Below are 23,517 nucleotides of genomic sequence, written 5' to 3' on the forward strand. Positions count from 1 at the left end.
TTATATATATATATTTATATATATATTTATATATATATATTTATATATATATTTATATATATATATATATATATATATATATATATATATATATATATATATATATATATATATATATATATATATATAGTTTTTAAGCGTCCTGAAAGACGACGAAATGGGATGAGATTAAGATATATCTATGTATTAAAAACTATTAAGCGAAGCCCACTATTAATTTGTCTGTAAACAAACTGATGCTTTGATTCCCTTGCGAGAGGTGTGGATTTTATACACACTCTAGGAGAAATATTTACGGCACTGATTCGTAGCCGAATGGTGAGAGCTGCCGATTGTCAATGCGACGGTTGTAGAGTCGATCCACAGCTGGGGAAAGGTGTTTTTCTAGCCGCACTGATTAGTTGTGATACAACGAAACAGTACTGTATGTGGATGACAAATGTATATTTTCATATATATAATCATATAGATTTATATATATATATATATATATATTCATATATATGTATACTCATATATATGTGCGTGTTGATATATATTTATTTATATACATATGTATATTATTTATATGTATAATGATATATATATATACATTTTTAAATATTTATATACATATATTGTATATATATATATATATACTCACATATATACACTTATATATATATTCAAATACACATATTTTTATATATATATTTTTATATACATATATAATTATAAACACACACACACATATATATATATATATATATATATATATATATATATATATATATATATATATATATATATATATATATATATATGTTTTTACAGTTGTATAGGGCTGGAGGCGTATGATTCTGTAGAGGTTCTTAATTCCAGAAAATACAGGTTATATCCTTACTAGCTTTTTTTTTTATATGTCTTCCTTAATTAACTCCACCTTCTTTTCTTTTTGTGTCTCTATCTTGTCGCATCTCTCTCTTTCTTTTCCCATCATTTTCTTTCCTCGACTCGACATATTTATTTCCGTCTCGGTTGACGGAAAATTCTCCACTTTACATGCAGTTGTCCTTTATGCGCCGTAACCATATTATTAATACATCCAGACCGATAGTGCAAACCAAATGAAACGAACACATACGTCTCGAATTAAAAAGGTGGGGAAGTATGAGACACAAACATGTAAGCGACATTGAAGGTGGGGAAGTATGAGACACAAACATGTAAGCGACATTGAAGGTGGGGAAGTATGAGACACAAACATGTAAGCGACATTGATAAAACTATAGAATTGGCAGCGTACATCATCCATCAACCCGCTTGTCTCACATGGCAACTAATGATGACTATTTGGTTTGTATACTAGCCTGGGTGCCCGGCGTTTCCCGCGTGTTTGGAGGTGTGTGTTGAGCAAAAAAAAGGAGGTTGTAGGTAGGCAGGTTTCTTCCAGAGCCGGAAAGGCAGAAAATAAAGTAGAAAAAAAGTAGAAAATCTTTACAGATATCTCCATGACGCGACCGGAAATCAAAATCGTTAAAATAAACCGAAGTCAAGCCGACGGTGATGATGAATTGCAAAAAATATCGGCGAAAAAATCGACCCATTCTTGTAAAAAAATGGTCAACGTTAGAGTGAAGGAATAGAGGTTAGGGGCCAATTTTTCGATATTTGTTGTCCGAGAAGACGTGCTTCAGAATGGTTCCGATCGCGTAAGGATCCGGCGCCTCTGTCGAAAGCTTTTAGGCAAACATACATAAATACATACATTTAAACAAACAGGTGGGTTTTATATTATAGATGAATTATTTGCGTTAATGTATTCGTAGATCTTGTCTTTTCTGCTTAAGAACTTTATACTTGATCTATTTTCTACATGTTTTATGGAAATCATTTCATACAGGGCATGAAAGCACTTGACATAAAGTCGTAAACTACTACTACATCGTCAAAATAAATATAGAAAGTTTCATACAGATAATTATAATACATAAAACAATAATTCTTGATCTTTTATGAGAAACATCGCTCATGGAATATGACTGCTTAATAACATAATAGGGGAAGCATGAGTTACGGAGCTGTCGGAAGGAAACTTAAGTTTTACGCTGTATTTTCTTACACTATATAATTTCTTTATCTATAATTTGATATATAGAGCATTTGAACTTGTAACACACATTGATTCGGTTTTTTGTCGGCAAAAATTGAAAACAAACAGTTGACCTTGCCAGGGTAAGTCGAATAATTTATTACTACTACTGTTACTTTCGCGTATTGAGAAAAATTAATCATTCATAGCTCAAAATCGCTAAAGTATTTATCTTTGTATCCGTATGTCAGACGGAAACGTCGCTGGAAAGAAAAGTAACGATTAAGACTCGAGCGCTAACTTCTTTGTTTCTATTTTCGCAAATTGTATGCAAGCTATATTTTTCCCATAATTTTTGAAATCGTTATTATATACTAAACTAACCTGGGTGCTCGATGTTGCCCGGGTGTTTGGAGGTGTGTGTCGCGTAAAAAAAAAAGTGGTATTAGGCAGCCGGGCTCGAACCTGTGAGGCGAAGACGGAAAAAAAAGTGAAAGAAAATCTGACGTTTTACCGCTACTCCATAACGCGACCGGAAGTTCGGAACCTTAAAATTAGGCAAAATCAATCCAACCGAGACGATGATTTGCAAAAATGGCTTGCGGAAAGCGACCCTTCCCTGTAGAAAAATGCCTGGTTGAGGGTGAAAGAATAAATGTTTTTGGCTAATTTTTCGATATTTGTCGTCCGAGGTGTCGAGCTTCAAAATGATACTGATCCCGTGAAAATATGCCGCCGCTGTCGATAGTTTTAGGCATACATACATACATACATACATACATACATACACTTAAACAGAAAGGTGAGATTAATATTATAGATAATTACTAATGGAGAATTAACTCTATATTAATAGATAAGAATTCTGCATCAATTAAAATATATTTATGCGCGTTTTATGAGCTGACAACGCCGGGCGGCCTGCTAGCCACATAGCGTTTCACTTACACATTTAAATGCGGACCTCCGTATGTAACTGTTCGTTCGAGAGAACATAGATAATTTATTATCTATATTGTACTTCTCTCCGTTTTTCCATTAGTCTGTGTGTGTTCACAGAAATTACTGGGCAGATCTGACGAAAATTTTGAACGGTTCATGGTTATAAGATAGAGCAAACTAATTAGTATGGTATCCATTCGAGGCAGAGTTTGGGATTAATTGGGATTACTGTTTAAGTTCCACTTTTGGAAAACTAGTGGTCCGATGTAGATGAAATTTGGTATCGACTTTTGATATATATGCAATGAAATAACTAATAAAACATCTGTTAGATTAAGAAGTAAGAAATTAAAAGGATTAGTGTTCAAGTTGCATTTTTTAAAACTAATGGTCCGATCTAACTGAAATTTGGTATCAGCATGTATTACGACGACGTACAGTTATTGTATTATTTCTCTGCACAGTTAGGGGTGAATAAGATGTAATCGAATAGTACTTATGCTCCACCATATTTTAAAATATAATTGGACTAATTTGGTAGGAATTTTCTTCGGTTCTTTTAATCATAAAGTGTAGCGAACTAAATATTATGGTATTCGTTCGAAATAATATATTTTAATTCCTGCAGATTTCGCATTTATTTTTACATAACCTGTACTCTATTGAATATTTTGTAAGTATGTTATTGATTTCAAAAGTTAAAAAAAAAAAAACATTTTGCATTTACACTTGCCGACATATTGTAACAGAGCGCATATATGTGCGTATGAAAATATCCGCAGCAGCCGAAAGAGAGAATGGCGGGCGGCTGTATTAGCAGCAAAAGTAGCGTTTGAATGAGTATGCATATTGGCAAGTGTGCTCTGGCTTGCGTTGAAAAAAAAAGAGTACACCGCGTGGTCGGAGAAAGTCAAAAAGTCGGCGCCGAATGAAAACGGACGTTTAAAGTGAAGGCGAGAAATGTTGAAAAAGGGCTGGAAATGGTCAGCGTGCAATCGGATGAAAGAGAAACGCAAACCAGGTTAGATGGACAAGTAGTAGTAAGAGACATGTTAAGTGATCTTGAGAGGGAAGATTACGTTTATAATTGTTTTCGTTAAAAAAAAATTGCTGAGACGGATTTTTATGTTATTTCATTCCGGTTTTATTTTTATGAATTACTAAAGTAAAGTGTGACGTCACGTAACGATACAATATCTCTGTCCGCGTTATTCATTGATCTAAACAAAGATTTCGCCTGTTATCAACAATCTTCTGTGTATGATAATTAGAGCTATGATAACAGCATATTCTTTTCATTGTTTTGACTCTCGAGTATATATCCGACACAGTTAGACACAGTTAATCAGCCGAGAACCACATCACTATATTAAAAACATATAAGATGTTAACGGATACATACTCGTGAGTCCAAAAAATGAAAAGAATATGCTGTTGTCCTAGCCCTAATTATTATTACTTCCTGTTAATTTGAGTGTTATGTGACCAGTAGTTAAAGAGTTTATCGGTTAAATATTTTCACACAAAAACACATGCATGCATCTATTCTTTTATTTATATAGAAAAAAAGATAATCAATAACATTTTTTTTTCATATTATCATATAGACATGCGAGCGAAAATAACGTTTTGAGGAATCTTGACGAAATTGCAGGCAAACATAAATAAATATACGTGATTATTTATTTCTCTGTTCAATATTTTTTTTTTCAATTAGTTTCGCCTTCGTTTCTCTTGCAAAGATTTTTCCAAAATGTCCGACACGAACCGTCGTGATTTGCAATTACCTCAACATTCATTGTTATTCATAGATTATCAGGGAGCAGTTCCTTGACTTCAACTGACATCCCGTTTGAATCACATTGAAAATACGAAGAAAACAACAGTACACCTCCCAAACTGAGATGAAGTGTTTTTCTCATTGGTATTGACAATAAAAAGCTATTACTTGAATATTTTTGTCCCAGTGTGTCACGGTCCTGGGGTAGGGAAAAAAGAATCTAATATTGATCTTGGAATTGAACCAGGAAGTCTGTTGTGTGACAAAATTCTGTGAAAAAAGATGTCACCGAAATGAAAATCTGCTACCATAAAAAAGAACAAGAAAAGCTGGCATGAAATATTTTTCTTAAACTTTTTTTCACAAGAGATTTATATATATATATATATATATATATATATATATATATATATATATATATGACTACTTCATTTAATCACATAAATTAATATACGAAAATATAATTTTATGCGTAAATTTGCAGTATTAACTTCAACAGTGCTCAATACAAAGGTAGAGCTAAGTAGAAAGTTATAAAATATATATATGGAAATCAAGCCACGCATAATATTCCGCATTTCATTCTCATGAGAACGAGATGCGGAATATTCTGTGTAGCTTAATTGCCATATATATTTTATAACTTAATGCTATATATATGTATGTATATATATATATATATATATATATATATATATATATATATATATATATATATATATAAAGATGGTAACAATAGTGGTTGGATTTAGTGAAATCTAATCCCTAAATACGACGATTCCACAAGAATCCGTTTTATTTAATTTAAAAGTTTAAAGTTTAGGGTGAGTCAGGGGTGCTAGACAAGTGCCTGTGCAGAATATCATACATACAATGCAAGTAGACCATTAGCTGTCTCCTTACCCACAGAATTGTAGCCTCAGAAAACTCCACCGCGGATGAGCGCAGGGTCCCTTTCCATGCGCGATATAGCACTACAATCATCTCGATATTATCCAACTGTTGATGTAGTAACCGCTCTAAGCGCTACCAAAGAGTTAGTGCTCGTCTACTATAAGACGGAAACGGCAACCAGGAACTGTCAATACGGTACACTCAACTCATTAGATAAAAGTCAGCCCAATCCAATCGTACCGGCATATATGGTACTGAAACACCTACACAGTGTCCAGTTCAGCGGGATGGGGTATAGCGGGAGGGGGCAAAAATAAAAGCTCTAGGAAGATTGTCGTCCGGGATTGGAGAGGCCTCCCTCTCCTATACTTAGCTTCTGAGTTTTTCTTTTCCTAGACGGATGACTTGGGAAGACCTACTGGTACATCAACACCGAGAGAGTTCCACCCGAGCTTGTGTTCTAAGCCAGGTATTTCTGCGACCCCGCATGGGTAATTAATGGTTATTTAGTAGGTTTATATATCTACTGAAAAGTTACACATCTCGAAGTGATTAAAGAAGGGCATTACTATGGCTTTCATTTTCATTGTTAATAAAAGAGGGGATAAGTAAGAATTCTTGCAGTTAAAGCAACTAAAATTGCAACAGGATTAGTTTGAGAGAGATACAGCGACAGAGTGATGAAGAGAGAGAGAGAGAGAGAGAGAGAGAGAGAGAGCAGATAATATATGATTAGGTATAGCTTATATGTTTCTTTCGGAATAGGATTACATGTTATATTAGTTTCATTTGAGAGAGAGACAGAGACAGAGTAATGATGAAGAGAGAGAGAGAGAGAGAGAGAGCAGATATTATATGATTAGGTATAGCTTATATGTTTCTTTCGGAATAGGATTACATGTTATATTAGGAAGTAAAATTTGGTGCCTAAGCTATATATATATATATATATATATATATATATATATATATATATATATATATATATATATATGTATGTATATATATATATATATATAAAGGAGATTAGAACAATAGGCTAAAGAGCTGAGTGTCTTTTAATGTAACAGTGAAATTACTAGTTTCATTAAAATACAGGAAAGAAAAAAAAGTGCTCGTTGTAATTTATATATATATAGGGAATATATATATATATATATATATATATATTTATATATATATATATATATATATATTTATATATATATAGGGAACAAATTAATGCATTTGCACGACAAAGTATGACTGCACATCGTCTGGAGGTAGGAATACTATTATTGAGAGCTCACTACAAGTAAGATTAGAATTTTATCGGGGTTTATTGTCACTCGACTTCCATATGAACTATTTAAAAACAAAATAATATTAATGTAGAAATTATATAAAGATTATTTCAATGTTGACCCGTTTTTTTTGCCCCCTTTAATCTAGTTTAACTGATTAAAGAACCATAAAAGTAGGGTCAATAAACAAATCCAATCACTTGAGGTCCCTAATGCCGCTCAGCGATTTTAGTTTCCGGAGAGATATAGCTTGGAAATATCGGGACCGACAGACAGAAAGACATAAGTGAGTTTCATAAATTAGATAATTATGAACGGAATGAACTTGAAACTGAGAAAAGTTCCTGTCAATTGGCTTGAAGAGTAAATCTTATTTTGGTCAACGGAGTATTACTGGCAATGTCTTGTAAGTCAAATCCAGGCGACTTAGAAGTACTATCCTAATCACTACTACCAGGAGGCGCTGAATTTGTTTGAAAGTCTTGTTGTCATTAGACTGCGTAGAACAGCACCGGTTATTATCAATAATCAATCATTCATATGAATATATGTTTTTTTTTTAAACTATATGATTATACAACTTAAATGACCTTGTAACGGGGGTTGTAACTCAACATCCGGTTAACGACTTCCCGTTGCGCCTGCGTACATAAACAACTAGTCAACATGACAATAAAACGAATTATTTTACTGTGGTCGTTTTCAGCATTCCAATTTTGTTTTTTGTTTGTTTTTTCGACTTTAAATTATCCAAATAACCTTGTTAATACTTTTTGCATTTTTTTACGTTGAAGTAATTTTAACGCAATTTTCTTACAAATAGATTTACTTTAACCCGTTGGTAACTTTAAGAGCATTTTACAACGGCGATTTAACCACCGCATTCCTTTTTTTTTAAGTTACTCTCCATTCTAATACACCTTTCTTAACAAACATTCATGTATTTTCTTCTACACTACGAACATAAATAAATCACCCCCGAAAATATGTTCTTTTTTTTTAAATTTGCGTTACAAATAAATAATCAACGCGAAAATAAAACGTATTATTTTACTGTGAACGTTTTCAGTGTCCCAATTTTTTTCGCGTTTAAATTACAAGATATATCAAAATATGAATTTAACTTAAGGTATTATGGTATCTATTCAGTGCACATTTACCTATAAATATGGCAACCCACTTATAATTAAATGGCTGTAAGTTTTTTTTTCAAAAATAAACAATTATAAACAGATGAAATAATAGAAATCTATATTCTTTTTTCATTTTAATATACTTTCATAGAAATGTTTCTGTTATGTCACAAAAACTATTTTCTTTTCGTCACAAGTGTCACGCTAATACATTAATTCCATAGCTAATATAACATACTGACCCAACGGGTCACGGGTAGTCTAGTTTATAATAACTAGCAGAATCTGTTGAAATTTAATTTGTTTTTTTGATAATAACCGGTGATGTTCTCCGCTCTCGCTCCTAGACAAGGTTCAAAAGAGAGTCGCCACTCTGATAGGCCCTGAACTGGCATCTAAGCTTCAGTCTCTGTCCCATCGACGAAACGTTGCATCTCTCTGCTTGTTCTACAAGTATTTTAATGGTGAATGCTCTGACGAACTGCAGACACTTGCGCCCCCACGACGTAGGCACCCTCGACAAACCCGACAGGCTGCTAAATCCAACCCCCACACAGTAGAGATCCCTAGATGTAAAAGATATTTCTACTCCAGTAGTTTCTTCCCCAGAACCGCTAGACTCTGGAATTCCATTCCAGGTCCCTACTTCCCTAACTGTACTGATATGCAAAAGTTCAAGTGTTACGTGAACGCACATTTTTCTGCCAAAATCCCAGCATAGTACCCCAGCAGTTGCTGCCCCTGATAGTCTAGGTAAGATATGGAATTATTATTTACAGTTTCGTAAGTGTAATTGATGGTAGGTTCTAAATGGCATGCCTGTTTTTAGAGTTTACTGAAAGTGGTCTCTTAAAATATAAATTACCTAAGGGTGCATCGTATTACAGGTACATAGATGGCAGTCTACTCTTTCTCCTCAAATAGTCGAATATTGATAATATCACTAAGAAACTTAATAAAATAGAACCTACCATCAATTAAAATTTACGTTTTTCAATTCAAGCTAGGCCAAAAAGTTTCTGAAACTGTTCGCGATATCAACGAAACATTTGGCTCAAGAACTACTACTGAACACATAGCACAATGGTGGTTTAAGAAATTTTGTGGCAGCGATGAGAGTATTGAAGATAAGGATAGTTATCGGCCATCAGATGTTGACAATGATCAATTAAGAGCCTCAGTCAAAGCCAATCCATGCACACCTGCTTGAAAACTTGCTTCTGTATTAGTATGCAATAATTTCCAAATGGCAATGTGCCTTGTTAGGGGTTTAAATGTAAAAAAAAAAAAATCTAATGACAATAAGGCTTCCAGACATATTCAGCGTTCTCCCGAAGCATCACTCTTTATTGTACTTCCTTATTCTATTCTTCCAAGCAGACAATGGTCTTCTTTCTGGCTCTGTTTCTTCCAAATGTGTCCTTATTTCCGTAAGGTTTCGCTGTCTTTCTTTGCTGCACGTGGAAATTACTACAAGTTCCTTTTTCACATTATTACAACTCTGATCATCTATAATATAAATCTCACCTGTCTGTCTAAATGTATGTATGTATGCATGTATCTTTGCATGTCTGCCTAAAACTTTCGACGAAGGCGACATATTTTCACGAGTATTATTTGGAAGCGGGATCCTTCGGACAACAAATATAGAAAAGTTGGCAAAAAACGTTAATTCTTCACCAACAACTGACCACTTTTCTACAGAAAGGGGCGCTTTTTTGGCCGATATTTTCGAGAGTCATCCCCTCTTGTAGATTGACTAGCCTTAATTTAAATCTTCGCCACTTCCGGTTTGGCGATAGATGCAACGACAATGACGTCGCGTTTTTGTTATTTTTAACGGGTTTTTTTTCCTCCTTCGCAGTACGGGTTCGAGCCTGCCTACTACCACGTGTTTGTTTTTTTTTTCTTGCTCAAAACACACCCTTTAACACCAGGGAAATGCCGGGCACCAAGGCTAGTATATTATTATAATGATATTTGAAAATAAGGCAATATCAAAGGGATGTCACTCTCATGTTCTTGGCCTGATTTGTAAGATGGGAGCTGTTAAAGACGAATGCAGCGAATTACGTCTTTTTGGAGAAGTTTAGTCTTAAAAGAAAGTGGACCTTTTTGAAGTGGAATTTAAGGCTTAACTAGAGAAGGGGCAAGTAAAGTATTATCAAAAGTTTTAGATGATGCAAACGAGGAGAAACGAGAGATTACGTAGAATCAGGAAAACTAAAACCATAAGTAAGTTAAATATGCCTTCCCGTAAAAATAGTGCTATCGGATGGCGCAACACCAGATAGTCGTAAAACGGTTTATAAAGAGGAAAAAAAACTGAGGGAAGCTGCTCTGGTTGCTGATAATGATGAGGATGCTGAATGGGAATATTGGACGAATATAGAAGAGAAACGAGAAGAAAACAATGAAAGTGAAAAGACAGAAAAAAGACGAAGAAGGTCAGGTAAACGTAGAGAGGCTGAAATTTAAAAGAGAAAAATGAGGTGAAAATAAAGGAGGGGGGAAAGAAGGAGAAGAGGAAAAAAGAATAAGAAGACAACGACGATGAAAGGAAAGTAAAAGCAGATTACGGATAATGAGAGGTAGAATAAAAGAATGAATAAAGATAATGAAAAGGTAAAGAAAAAGAGGTGGGAGTAGAAGCAGCATTGAAAGACGACAGCGAAAATAGAGGGAACGAGGAGAAATCGGTGAAAAAGAAAAAAAGAACACGAAGAAGAAATAGCAATAGTAATAATAAGATGAAAAAGAGAAAAAAGAAAAGACAAAATCGAAAAGGAAAAAAGAAAAAAAGGAAAAGGAATAGGAAAAAAGAGAAAAAAAACAAAAACAAGAGGACATAGTAAGAGCACAATATAAATAATAATAATAACAGTAACAACAAAACTTATAATAATAATAATTAAGATAATGATAATAATAAAAACACAATACTACTACTACTACTACTACTATGGCGACGACTACTACTACTACTACTAATAATAATAATAACAATAATAATAATAAATAATAAAGATAATGATAAAAATAATAATAATAACAGCATCAACACTAATAATAATAAAATAATAATAATGATAATAATAATAATTATAAAAAGGTACTGATAATTATAATAATAATAATAATAATAATAATAATAATTATTATTATTATTATTATTATTATTATTATTATTATTATAGTAGTAGTAAGGATGATAATAATACCACGTCAACACTTATAATAATAATAATGATGCTAATAAGAAGAAGAAGAAGAAGAAGAAGAAAAAGAAGAAGAAGAAGAAGAAGAAAAAGAAGAAAAAAAGAAGAAAAAGAAGAAGAAGAATCACAATGATAATAAAAAGAAAAAAGAGGAATACTGTACCGAAGGAATAACATGAATAAATACATTTGTTAGCAGCCATGAAGCAATGCGAAAACATGAAAGGATGATTTCGACATTAAGTGTCGCTTCTGACTGTAAATTGGCGCCACATTCCTGCGGTTTGGTTCCGCGCAACGACTTTTTTTTGTTATCTTGTCTTTGGTGCTGTAATAACGGTAAAGCGAAAATTGCTTGGCCCTACCTTAGGTTAGTACGGTTTGGTGAACAAGTTAACGGATAGGGAGACGACCTTATAGAACTTTTGGATTCTGCACATCAAAACATAACTCTGATCTATCCTATTCAGAAAAACCTGCAGCGCCATCTCTTAATGTCCGGCGTGCCGACACATTGACGCTGATGCATAGCAATTTTTAAAGGATAAAACGATAAAAAATATTTTGGAACAGTTCGTATTATTTGGACTAATATTAGTCCATCAGTATTATCAATGTGAGTGTTATATTTTTCTAACGTTTCAAACGATGTAACCGCCAACATTCTTCAGTGTGTCTTGTCGAACTCTGAAATCTTTCGGTTAAACTGGAGATCTGCACTGAATTTCGAACGAAACTCATTATTTGTTCGTCCTCGCATGAAGGATAATTGACTTGGTCATCATCATCATATCGTATTAATCCGAAAATTCTTAATAATTGCATTTGTTTTCACAATACTCTTCCAGCGCGAATTCTTTCTAAAAACTATCGGGGGTAACGGGAGAGTACAACGTGGTGGTTGCCAACATTTTAAGTGAAAGTTATATTTATATGACGAACAAGATTCGAATGTGAGAAATCCAGATCGTCCGTCTGAATCTCTAACGACCAGACTACCACCGTCTCCCAAATTACTTGGTAAAGTTACGTTGTAAGTTACCCCTTTTTTACATAGGCATCATCACCTATCAAGTCCCAGAGGCAGCTCGAGAATAAGGGTTAAAGGGTCTACAGTAGTTAATTGGACAATATAGTTATCATTATTAATGGAAATTCGGTAAATTTCTTAACTTAAAGTGGACCGGATCATCGAGAACTTGTTTGCGTTGGACTTGAAGGCAACTATATTGTAGTCAGCTGGAATGAAGGCAAACGGAAGAGAGCTCCACAGGCGTGCAGTTCTGAGAAAGAAACTTTGTTCATGGAATCTACGTAAGTTGAATTTTCAGTCCTCAGTACGAACGATGACAAACATTACAATTGGCAATTCGTTAGGCTATGTCTGATTGAACGAGTGCATGCTACTGGCGTGGATTAAATAAAGGCTCCCGTTCGAAATTCAGTGTAGATTTCTATGTTCGAATTGAGCATTGTCAAATTCTACAAGATACACCTGAAGAATACCGTAGCTTTCATCGACCGAAACCTTTGTGGTAAAAATAACACTGAGAATTAGAACACTAGTCAGAATAATCTAAAAAAAAAAAAAAATTATTATTAATGTTCCTTTCAAAAATTTCTTTCACCATGTAATTTAAAAACAAAGTTGTTTTTTTTTCTTACATAAAAATCAACTACAGCATTGACTAACGGGGGGGGGGTTCATGCCTTTTCTCTGTCGTAAAATACGCTTAAATATTATATTTTAATTTGTCCAGATTTCGTATATATTATTAGAGAGTCGTGATTTCCAAAGTAAAAAAATGTATTCGAGTGCAATCAGCTAATATCGAAAACGAAAGCAAAACTGTAGCATTCTGAGCTGATGACGTTACCACTATACCAACGTGACACGTATATGAACTAACGAAAAACTAAGCTAAGATGAATGTACAAAAATGTATTACAATTATTTCAATTTTGACCCATATTGACCCATTAAAATCTATTTTAACTATGGACCAATAAAAGGACGGCCTATCTGCTTTCCAGCTGACTACACTATGGCCGTCTTCAAGTCCAATGTAAACAAGTTCTTGATGAGCCGTTTGCCTTCAGTAATCTAATTCACCTAAATTACACTTCTAACGATTACTATGATGTTGTCCTTTTGACTACTGTACACTCATTAACCCTTATCCTCGAGTGGCGTCTGTGCCTTTATAACTGGTGGGTCCTACGGGAAAAAAATAAATAGATTTTGAAAATATGAATGCAGACAGACTAACTGGCATATAGCATTTTATATACTTTTATTGTTGTCTTTTTTAATGAAAACCCTCCCCTCGTTACAAAACGGCTTGATGATGAGGTTTACGTAGCGTAGTGCATCATTTTGACGATTTCGAGAATTTTATAGTTCTAGTGTATGTTTTTTTTTTGTTCTTTCCTTATTTGTCGATGCCTATTTTCATTTAAGTTTTGTTTTTATAATGGAAAATCGCTCTATGAAAATCGCTCCATGAAAATCGCTCAAGACAAGGCATCAAGCTAAGTTATATACGAGAAAACAAGCATGAAATGTGGTTAACACAAAGAAAGGAAATGTCACTTGAGTTTTGTTTCTTGAAGATTCTAAGGGTAAAAAACAATCAGCAACAAAGGAAGCGTGCATGGTCCCCCGTGAGTGCACAGTGAACGAGGCATAAAAAAAAATGACTAAGTTCAACATTTAGCCCCAAAAGTCCCCAGGGGGCGCCAAATCCTGATGAAAATGAACAAAGGGTGCAGTTTTATGCCTTAACATATTGAAATTTAAGTTCTGCACCATTCAAAAAAAGAAATAACTAAGTACATCATTTGCCCCCCTCCCCCATTAGCCCTAAAAGTCCCCAAGGCCTTAACATATTTAAATTTGAGTTCAGCACCATGCAAAACTGCTAAATAGACACACACAGAAAATCTTGTACCAATATGGCAAAATAGCCCCAAGAATTGATTTTTTTACAGGGTGACCCCCCAAAAAAGTGGGCATTCAATTGTTTTTTTTGTTGTTGTTTTTTTTAGCATTTTACTGTCAACGGAGAAAAAAAAGTCAAAGACCCTAGTGTTTTGATGTGATGTTTTGAATATAATAAACTAGTTATGACGAAGGTTTTATTTTATTTGGAAAAAACACTAAGAAAAAGGGCCTAATTAGAGTTGGTGGCCGTTTTTTGGGGTCACCCTGTATTAATGCTAAAAGAGTCCCTGGGGCACACCAAAGAGTTATCGCGAAGCATAGACAAATACAATTATATAGGAATCAATTAGTTACAACTTTTTAGAAAGTTTTATTAAAACACAATGATTTTTTTTTTACAAGAACAAACGTGTCAATTTTAGACATTTTAACTCTAAAGGCACACCAGGGGGGGGGGGCTACCAGAGTTTCCCCGGAAAATCCCTTCTGTAATTTTTTACTCATATCATGTTTAATGTTTGTGCAAAATTTAAAAATATCCTAAGGCGTGGTTATTGAGAAAAGTGCGGACAGACAAAGAAACGAACGAACGAACGGACAAGGGTGAATTTACAGGCCCATCCCCCTTTTGTCAGTGGAACAAGTAGAGATTCTCAAGCTTGCTGGAAAGATGTCACTGGAATAAAAACCGATATTATATGACGATAAAAAAGAAACAGCGAATTAGAACCAAGAAATAAACGAGTGAAATAAGCTGGAACATAAGAATCAGGGAATAAATTAGGCAATTCTTAACACCGCATGCCATGATAGTATTTCTAGAAAAGACTGAGACTAGCAATAGTAGGTATGCCAGATGAAGAGAGTGGCAAAGAAGAAACAAAATTACATGTACATACAGGGTGGGACCATATTCAATCCCTAAATAAAACAATACTACAGTTTAATTAAAAGCTATCTTGATTATGTAGTAAAGCCGACATCTATTCAATGTAGCCTCAATCACCGCCTCGATACGGGTCCAGAACTGGGAACTCTATATGAACATATGTCTGTTATTCGATCTGTCACGTGAATTTCGACGTTGGTCAGAACGAGTTCTTTATCTTTATTATCTGCATTATTAAAATCTCAGAAACAAAAGCGACGCATCTACAATGAAATATAATTTTTTTAAAAATATTTTATCATGAAAGATTTTTGCAGAAAAGAAGCACCACAATTAAAGGGGTTAAAATCAATAATAATAAAAAAAATATTTTTTGCTCATTTATTTATATATCTTTTTTATCATTGTGCGTTAGTTGTGAAATGAAAACAATTTCGCCGTCGAAAGTAACAACGGCGTTTTTGTATGAGGGAGAAAAAGTTCGTGTTGATATGTATTAAAAGAGATAATATTTTTTTTAAAAAGGAAGCGTAGACCGAAGTCAAAAAATATGCGATGTTGCAAGTATTTTATCGATTAAATTCTGCACAAAGCGCAGACAGCAAAAACGTGTTGGTGAATGTTGACAGGGAAACTGCAGAACAACAAAAGATACTAAAATTAAAATATATATATATATATCCAGTTATCCGAAAAAGTCTCAATAAACAGAGAAGATATCCAAGATGAAAGAAAGAGGTTATGACTTTAAAAAAAAAACTGTAAAAGCAATAAAAATTCAAGCACAAATAAAAAAATAAATATATTTTAAAAATATAAGCACTGCATCTATCTTTGCGATATGTTCTATCAACTTTTTTGACCGCAAAAACGAACACAATCAAACCGATATCATGAATTCCTAAATTCATAATAATCATCGATTATTCTTTCCGATGCTTTTCCGCTGGCGAACAATCTAAAACTTGTGCAAATTTCTCAGTTCGACAGAAATATTTTCGAGGTCGACGAAATATACCTTTAAAAGTCGAAGGTTCCATCGAGAATAATAGCATTCGAAATACAAATAAGGCAAATTAACATCTAACAAATTCCGAAAGGTACAAAATAGAGTTTGCAATTTTTACTGCTGGTCGGACGAATCCCGATTGCGATACAATTACCAATTTTGTTCTAAATTCTAATTCCGATACAACTATCGATTCCGATTCTTTTTATATTTGTAAATATTTAGCTTTAAAATATGTATCTTTTCGTATTACCGTTCTTCACTATGTGCACATATTTTCTCAATAAAGAACACATGTGGAGATGAGGTATATATTTTTCTGTAGATTTATTTGTTGTTTGAAATTAATAAATAAATGATTTAGTATAATTTATAAGAAAATTATTTCTTTAATTAATCAATAAACAGATCGAAAGAATTGGGCTTGCCATCATATAACATACACACTTTTTTCCGATGCCGAATCGAATATCACAAAATTTTCGATTTTTCTTATATGTATGGGTGTATCTGTGCGTGAGTTCGTTCCCCATGGATTCAAAAACAGCTGAGCCAATTTTTTTTAATTTCACACCAAGGTACTTTAAGTGACTTTCAATTATTTTTGGATAGGTTTTGAAATAATCCGATCAAAAGAAAAACAGGTTACTTTGACCAAAGGTAACAACATACACAGCTTAAAATCACATGTGCATTTGAGAAGTTTTATTACCACACAAGCCGAAAGGCTCGACACATAAAATCAACAGCAGATTCGTTGATGTGACTGAGAGGCGTTCAAAATGAATGTTTCTGTTTAAAGCACAATTGCAGCATGATATTTTTTTTCATTTTAAACTTAAAGCCATTATCATCGCTAGAGCAGTAAGGCCAAGCATATAAAACACATAGTATGGTCTTAGGTGTGACAGGGGCGAGTACGAAATAAATGTTTTCTTTTTAGAACATAATGTAAGCATGATCATTGAATTTTTCCTTTTAAAAATTTATTTCAATCATTTATAAAAATAATTTAGAAAATCAATACCAGATTCTCTATAGCGCAACATAGACTACAATATATAGTGGACTAAGTCACTGCGGGGAGGCATGTGGAATTTTCCTTCCGGCGCATCGTGATGGGTTCCTAAATAGATCAGGCAATCAAGAGATTTGATTGAAAAATGGGCGATTTCACCGATTTCGATGAAAATAAAAAAAGTCCGGGAATGGGAACCATTCGTTGGTCATCATTCAATTCCTGGCAACGTCGGGTCCTCTTTGTTCGATTCGATTAATCGCCCCGACACTACATTTAATTAGAGGTGAGAGCCAGAACAAATGACGGTTGTAATGATTTCTAGAGTGTTCTTACTGCGAGTAATATTAAAGTGAAGAAAACACGTTCAACCGTATGTACAAAAATGTAGTTTGTAATTTAATCTCGGTTTTCTTGATGGTGTATTTTACGAGAAATGAATCACGAAAAATAGGAATAAAATTTCATTATTGAATATTCACGAAATTCTTGTAAACATATGACAAAAAGTGGACAGTTTTAATAAACATGTTTATATTGAAATTGCTTTTCGTAGATTTTTTTTTTGCCTGTTCTGTTGGACTTGCAAATTAGCATATTTTCTCCGAGAATTCGGGAGGAAAGAAAAATAGAACAACATCGTAATCTGATAGGGAGTTGATTTAAAAAAAAAATGGTGAAATAGAAACTTAATTTATTCACTTTTGATTATTTTTTTATTTTTATATTTATTTTTATTTTTCCCTTCAATTTATTTTATTTCTTCATTCCATTGTCGTTTCTTCAACTTAGCTTATAGTATCATGAATATAATTAAAAAAAAATAAAAGAAAATATATTTGAATAACGACCTATCCAAAAATTTATGAAATATATAAGTTCGTTGCATAAATTATTGTCGGTTTGTTGTAGAGTCATTTAAAAAATATATATTTATTTAATTTTGATTGACCATAATACCATAATTATTTTATAACTTTTTTTCTTGTAGAACATTAAAACATCATTAAGGATAAGTTTTCAAACGTTTTTGTACATGCATTTAAAACTGTCTAAGCATCTTGAAATGTTTTTATGATACCAGGTTTAAAAGTACCACCGAAACAGGACTTGGAATACACCCTACTAAAACATATTATGTAGGGGTGAGATTTTGCTGCTTGTCGGGTTTGCCAAATTACTTGAATTTCGAAAATGTAAGCTGGAGGTGAGGATACTTTAGCAGAAGAAAATGCAATAATATGATGGTATAAAAACGTATAGGATGCTCTAGAGTGCTTTTGGGCAATCTTATATGAATCGACTATCGGTTTTAGGGTGGCATAAGAGATTTAAGTATAGCAAGGAGTCTGTGAGAGATAGTAAGAGGTATTGTAGGAGTAAGGATGTCATAACACCAGAGTTGATTGGCCAAATAAAGAATTTAATGGATAAAGACCGTCGTCTGTCTATAGAGACAATAAGTCCACAGTTTGATGCCAGTGTGGGAACTGTACACACAATTATTTGCGAGGAACTGAAGATGAGGAAGATTTGTCTGAATGCACCAGTTCATGTCCATCTTTGTCACAGACTAGTTGAGCAAAATGGGTATAAAATAGTTCCTCACGTTTTCTATAGTTCAGACCTTGATCCCTGCTACTGTTAATTATTCCCTAAGCTCAAGGTAAGCCTTAGAGGCTTTCGTTTTAAGAGAAGTAAAGAGATTGAAAGAGGCTGCGAATTCTGTCATTGACACGATCACACAAGAGGAGTTCCTTGTGGCATTCCGGACGTTGTTGGTACGGCACAATAAATGCATTGTTGCTGGAGAAGATTAATTCAAGAGTTTCATGGGTGTACTCTCAATAAAATTCCCCAAACGAAAAATGTCATGAAACTTATTGAAGACATCTTGTAAATTCATTTAATATCCTTTCCATCTTTGTATTTTGTCTTCTAATTTATATTGTTCTGTATTATCTTCTTTTCTTCTATCTTCTTCTATTCTTCTTCTTCTTCTTCTATTCTATCTTCTTCTTCTATTCTATCTATCTATCTTTCTTTCTATTCTTTCTATTCTTTCTATCTTTTCTCTATATAAATAAAATGAACTCATTTTTCCCGTCTGATTTTGACATTAATAGGATTAAAAATCAAGATATTTCATGCAAATATAATATGCACAAACGGCAGAGCAATAGCTGAGGTGTGTTATAGGCTTATTATTTCTCAAATTCCTCGATAATCTTAGATTTCTATACTTTTTCTGCTGAGAAGTCACGGCCAAAATCGGTTAAGATCAATGGAAGTGGTAGAATATTTTCTCTCTAATAAATTCTTCCTCCCCCTGCCACCACTTAACACCGTTTGGGGATCGTTCACAAGGAACAGTTGAGAAGAGAACACCGGTTTGGCTTCGTAGTTCTTTCATGTGAAGTTATTTAAAATCACTAAACCAAGCTGCAGTGCTCTGTGGCGTAGTGGTTAGCGTGCTGGACAATTCACATTATATTTTCACGTTCGCGCCGACCTACCGTAGTCGTTTTTTTTTTCCCCTAAACAACTGGAATGGACTTTTCTTGGTGGCCGAACTGTTAACGTTGCAGATGATTTTTGTTTTTTTTTCACACTTTATTTTCCTACTTTTACTCATGACTCCGGGTTTGATCCTTCCTACTTACCTACCATAACATTTTTTAAAACTCCCCTCCCCGTTCCGGAAACAAACACTCGGGCAACGCCGGGTACCCCCGCTAGTTTTGAATATTGTTTTCATATTGAGTGGTATTCATTAAACGTTTCGGCTGAATAATCCTCGTATCTTTTCCACGTTCATCTTGCCCATATTTGAAATGGTTTCTATAACGTCATTTAAAGGGAGCCGGTTATTTAACCTACAAGATATCAAGCTCCGGATTTGCCAGTCAGATGTTTTCCTCCTATTTTATCTGGTACGCCTAGGATAAACTTCAAAAGCCTTAAACATATTCCTGTTTTTAGATGTACAATATAACCAGTTATAACTATATATCACTACACACGCACGCACAAACACACACACATAGATACGCATAAAGAGATATAAAAAAGGAACAAATCCAGTCATCCGTTCATAAACGTTTCGTCTTTATTTCGAGATTTCCTCTTGATGAATAAAGTCCAGGAAACAAAACACCCATGAAAATATTTGAAAATATATTTTGGATGTAAGGAAATTTATGACCATATTCCATTTCAGAAACGAGACGAAAATCGCTGGAATTATAATTTTTAATGTTGTTTATTTTATTAATTTTATTCATCTAGAGGCAGTCGCGAAATAAAGAGGAAACGTTGATGAACATATGCATTGGTGTGTTACTTTTTATTTCTCTATTTCGTCGGAATACTATTTCAGTTATGTTCATCATATATATATATATATATATATATATATATATATATATATATATATATATATATATATAATGCTTCCTTCAGTCTTGACAGACTATGGATGCCCACTGTAAGGGTTTCCTGTGCGTGCAATTTTTATGGCAAGAAATAGGCAATCTCCAACCACACATCTCCTGAGTCGACATTGTTAAATACTAGTGGCAAGTGGAGGTTCAGGATGACTGAAAACAATGCCAAAATAAGAGGAAAACATACACAGCGCCTAGAATTCCCAAATGGTCACCCATCTGGTACTAGCCAGGGTAAACGTTGCTTAGCTTCGGTGATTTGACGAAAACCGGTGTGTCAACGTAATTAAGCTATATATATATATATATATATATATATATATATATATATATATATATATATATATATAAGTGTCTGCGTGTCTGCGTGTCTGTGTACATTTTCCTTCGCAATAACTCTGTTAATTTTCAGTCTACAGACTCGAAATTTGATATACAGCGTATTGAGATTTGGAAAACTCTTTGTGATCGGTTTTCAGCCAAAAATTTGGCTGTCAAAGTTCAACGACTTGACCTTTGAGAACTCTACCTAACTTCTCTGACAATTTGGGTATAAAACACTTGAAATTTTAGATATAGGTTCGCTGGGCATGGATCTAACTTAATAACTTGATTTGAGTCCCAAAAAATATATTTTAAGGGGTCATAATAGGGGTCAAAGTTAAAAACATTGACCTTTTTTTCTCAGCATACACATCCAAACACCTGGGCAACGCCGGACGCCTATACTAGTACACACACACACACACATATATATATACATATATATATATATATATATATATATATATATATATATACTTCGGAATAAAATTATCTAACAATCAACTCGGGTATGGAAACCTCAGATTATAGACCTTCCCGGAAAATACCTACTTCGGACTATTACCTTGTGATGTGGATTACTCAAAATACAGATTGGATCACATTACCTCATTGCTATAAAAAAAACATTCACTTGGGATTTTACCATGCAATTTTTTTTTTTTTTTTTCGTTTTACATTTTCACCCCAAACAAGACCCATTGCAACTTTGGTGTAGGGGGCTACTATCAGGGGCAGCAACTACTGCGGCACTATGTTGGGATTTGGCAGCAAGATGTCGGTTCACGTTACACTTGAACTTCTGCATGTCAGCACAGTTAGGGAAGCCGGAACCTGAAATGGAATTTCAGAGTCTATGTGTTCTGGGGAAGAAACTACTGGGGTAGAAACATATTTTACATCTCGGGATCTCTACTCTGTGGTGGTGGGATTTAGCTGCCTTGTCGGGTTTGTCGAGGGTGCTTACGTCGTGGGGGCACAAATGTCTGCAGTTCGTCAGAGCATTCACCATTAAAATATTTGTAGAACAGGCAGAGGGATTTGAGTGTCTATATCCTTTCGATTAACTTCTCTTACTCTATGATATTTAAATATTTAAATAACTTTAATTGTGATTTCCCAGGTCTCACTGATTTTAGGAAGTAAGGTGTACATCATTATAATTACTTGCTAATATTTCTCCTCTGAAGAGATGGTAGACATAAAAATCTTTTAGCATAAGGAATTATAATATTTCAACCGTATTCTTTGTTTTAAACAGAATAATTAAAATCTTTTGATTTTAAATTTAACGATTTCACGTCAGAAATGTTTAATTGTATGAATGACTAAAATGTGATATATATATATATATATATATATATATATATATATATATATATATACATATATATATATTATATCTATAAAAGTGAACGTGTCTCTCTGTGTATGTGTGTGTCTGTGTACATTTCTCTACGCAAGAACTCTGTCCATTTTTAGTCTACAGACTCGAAATTTGATATACAGAGTACTGAGATTTGGGAAAATCCATGTGATCCGTTTTCGGTTAAAAATTTCGCTGTTATAAATATTAAGGGGTCAAAATTAGGGGTAAAAATTTAAAAAAAAATACCGTTTTTTTTTTGCTAAGCATACACCTCCAAGTACCCGGGCAACGCCGGGCCAAAATGCTAGTATCTATATATAAAAGGGAACGTAACTGTGTCTGTCTGTTTGTGTACATTTCCCTTCGCAATAACTCTGTCAATTGCGAGTCTACAGATTCGAAATTTGATATGCAGGGTACTGAGATTTGGAAAAATGTTTGTGATCGGTTTTCGGGCAGATATTAGACTGCTAAGGGGTAAATTTCAACAATTTGACCTTTGAGAACTCTACCAAACTGTTCCGACAATTTAGGGCCTAAACATTTGAAATTTTAGATATAGGTTGCTTGGTTATGGATCTAACTTAATAAATTAATTTGAGCCCATAACAATAAATGTTAAGGGGTCATAATAGTAGTCAAATTACACAAATTGACCCTACACCTCCAAACACCCGGGAAACACCGGGCACCCATACTAGTATATCTATAAAAGTGAAATTGTCTGTCTGTGTCTCTGTGTATCTGTCTGTGTACATTTCCCTACACAATATCTCTGTCTATTTTCAGTCTACAGACTCGATATTTGTTAGTGAGATTTGGGAAAATCTTTCTAACTAGTGTACGACCAGAAATTTAGCTGTTAAGGGGTAACAGTTGAACAATTTTACCATTGAAAACTCTACCAAACTTCTCTGCCAAATTTGGGTGTTAACACTTGAAATTTTAGATATACGTACCTTGAACATGGATCTAACTTTATAACTTGATTTGATCCCAAAAAATATATGGTAAGGATTATAATAGGGGTCACAGTTTTAAAAAAATGACCCTTTTATTTTTGGCACAACATATACCTCCAAACACCCGCCAACTCTTGGCAACTCCGGGATGAAATGCTATATATATATATATATATATATATATATATATATATATATATATATATATATATATATATATATAGTAGTCATTTAT

General features: G+C 33.7%; 1 protein-coding gene and 1 pseudogene across 1 annotated transcript in view; both read right to left on the reverse strand.

The window, feature by feature from the left end:
- LOC145265676 (sperm-tail PG-rich repeat-containing protein 2-like) overlaps window positions 1–23,517 on the reverse strand; it is a 1,924,518-nt gene that overhangs the window by 253,374 nt on the left and 1,647,627 nt on the right. The window lies entirely within an intron of this gene.
- On the reverse strand, window positions 20,810–20,926 carry LOC145265788 (5S ribosomal RNA; annotated as a pseudogene).

Source organism: Euprymna scolopes, chromosome 40 (assembly GCF_053919585.1).
Source record: "Euprymna scolopes isolate OS-2025 chromosome 40, ASM5391958v1, whole genome shotgun sequence".
In the NCBI taxonomy this organism is placed as follows: Eukaryota; Metazoa; Mollusca; class Cephalopoda; order Sepiida; family Sepiolidae; genus Euprymna; species Euprymna scolopes.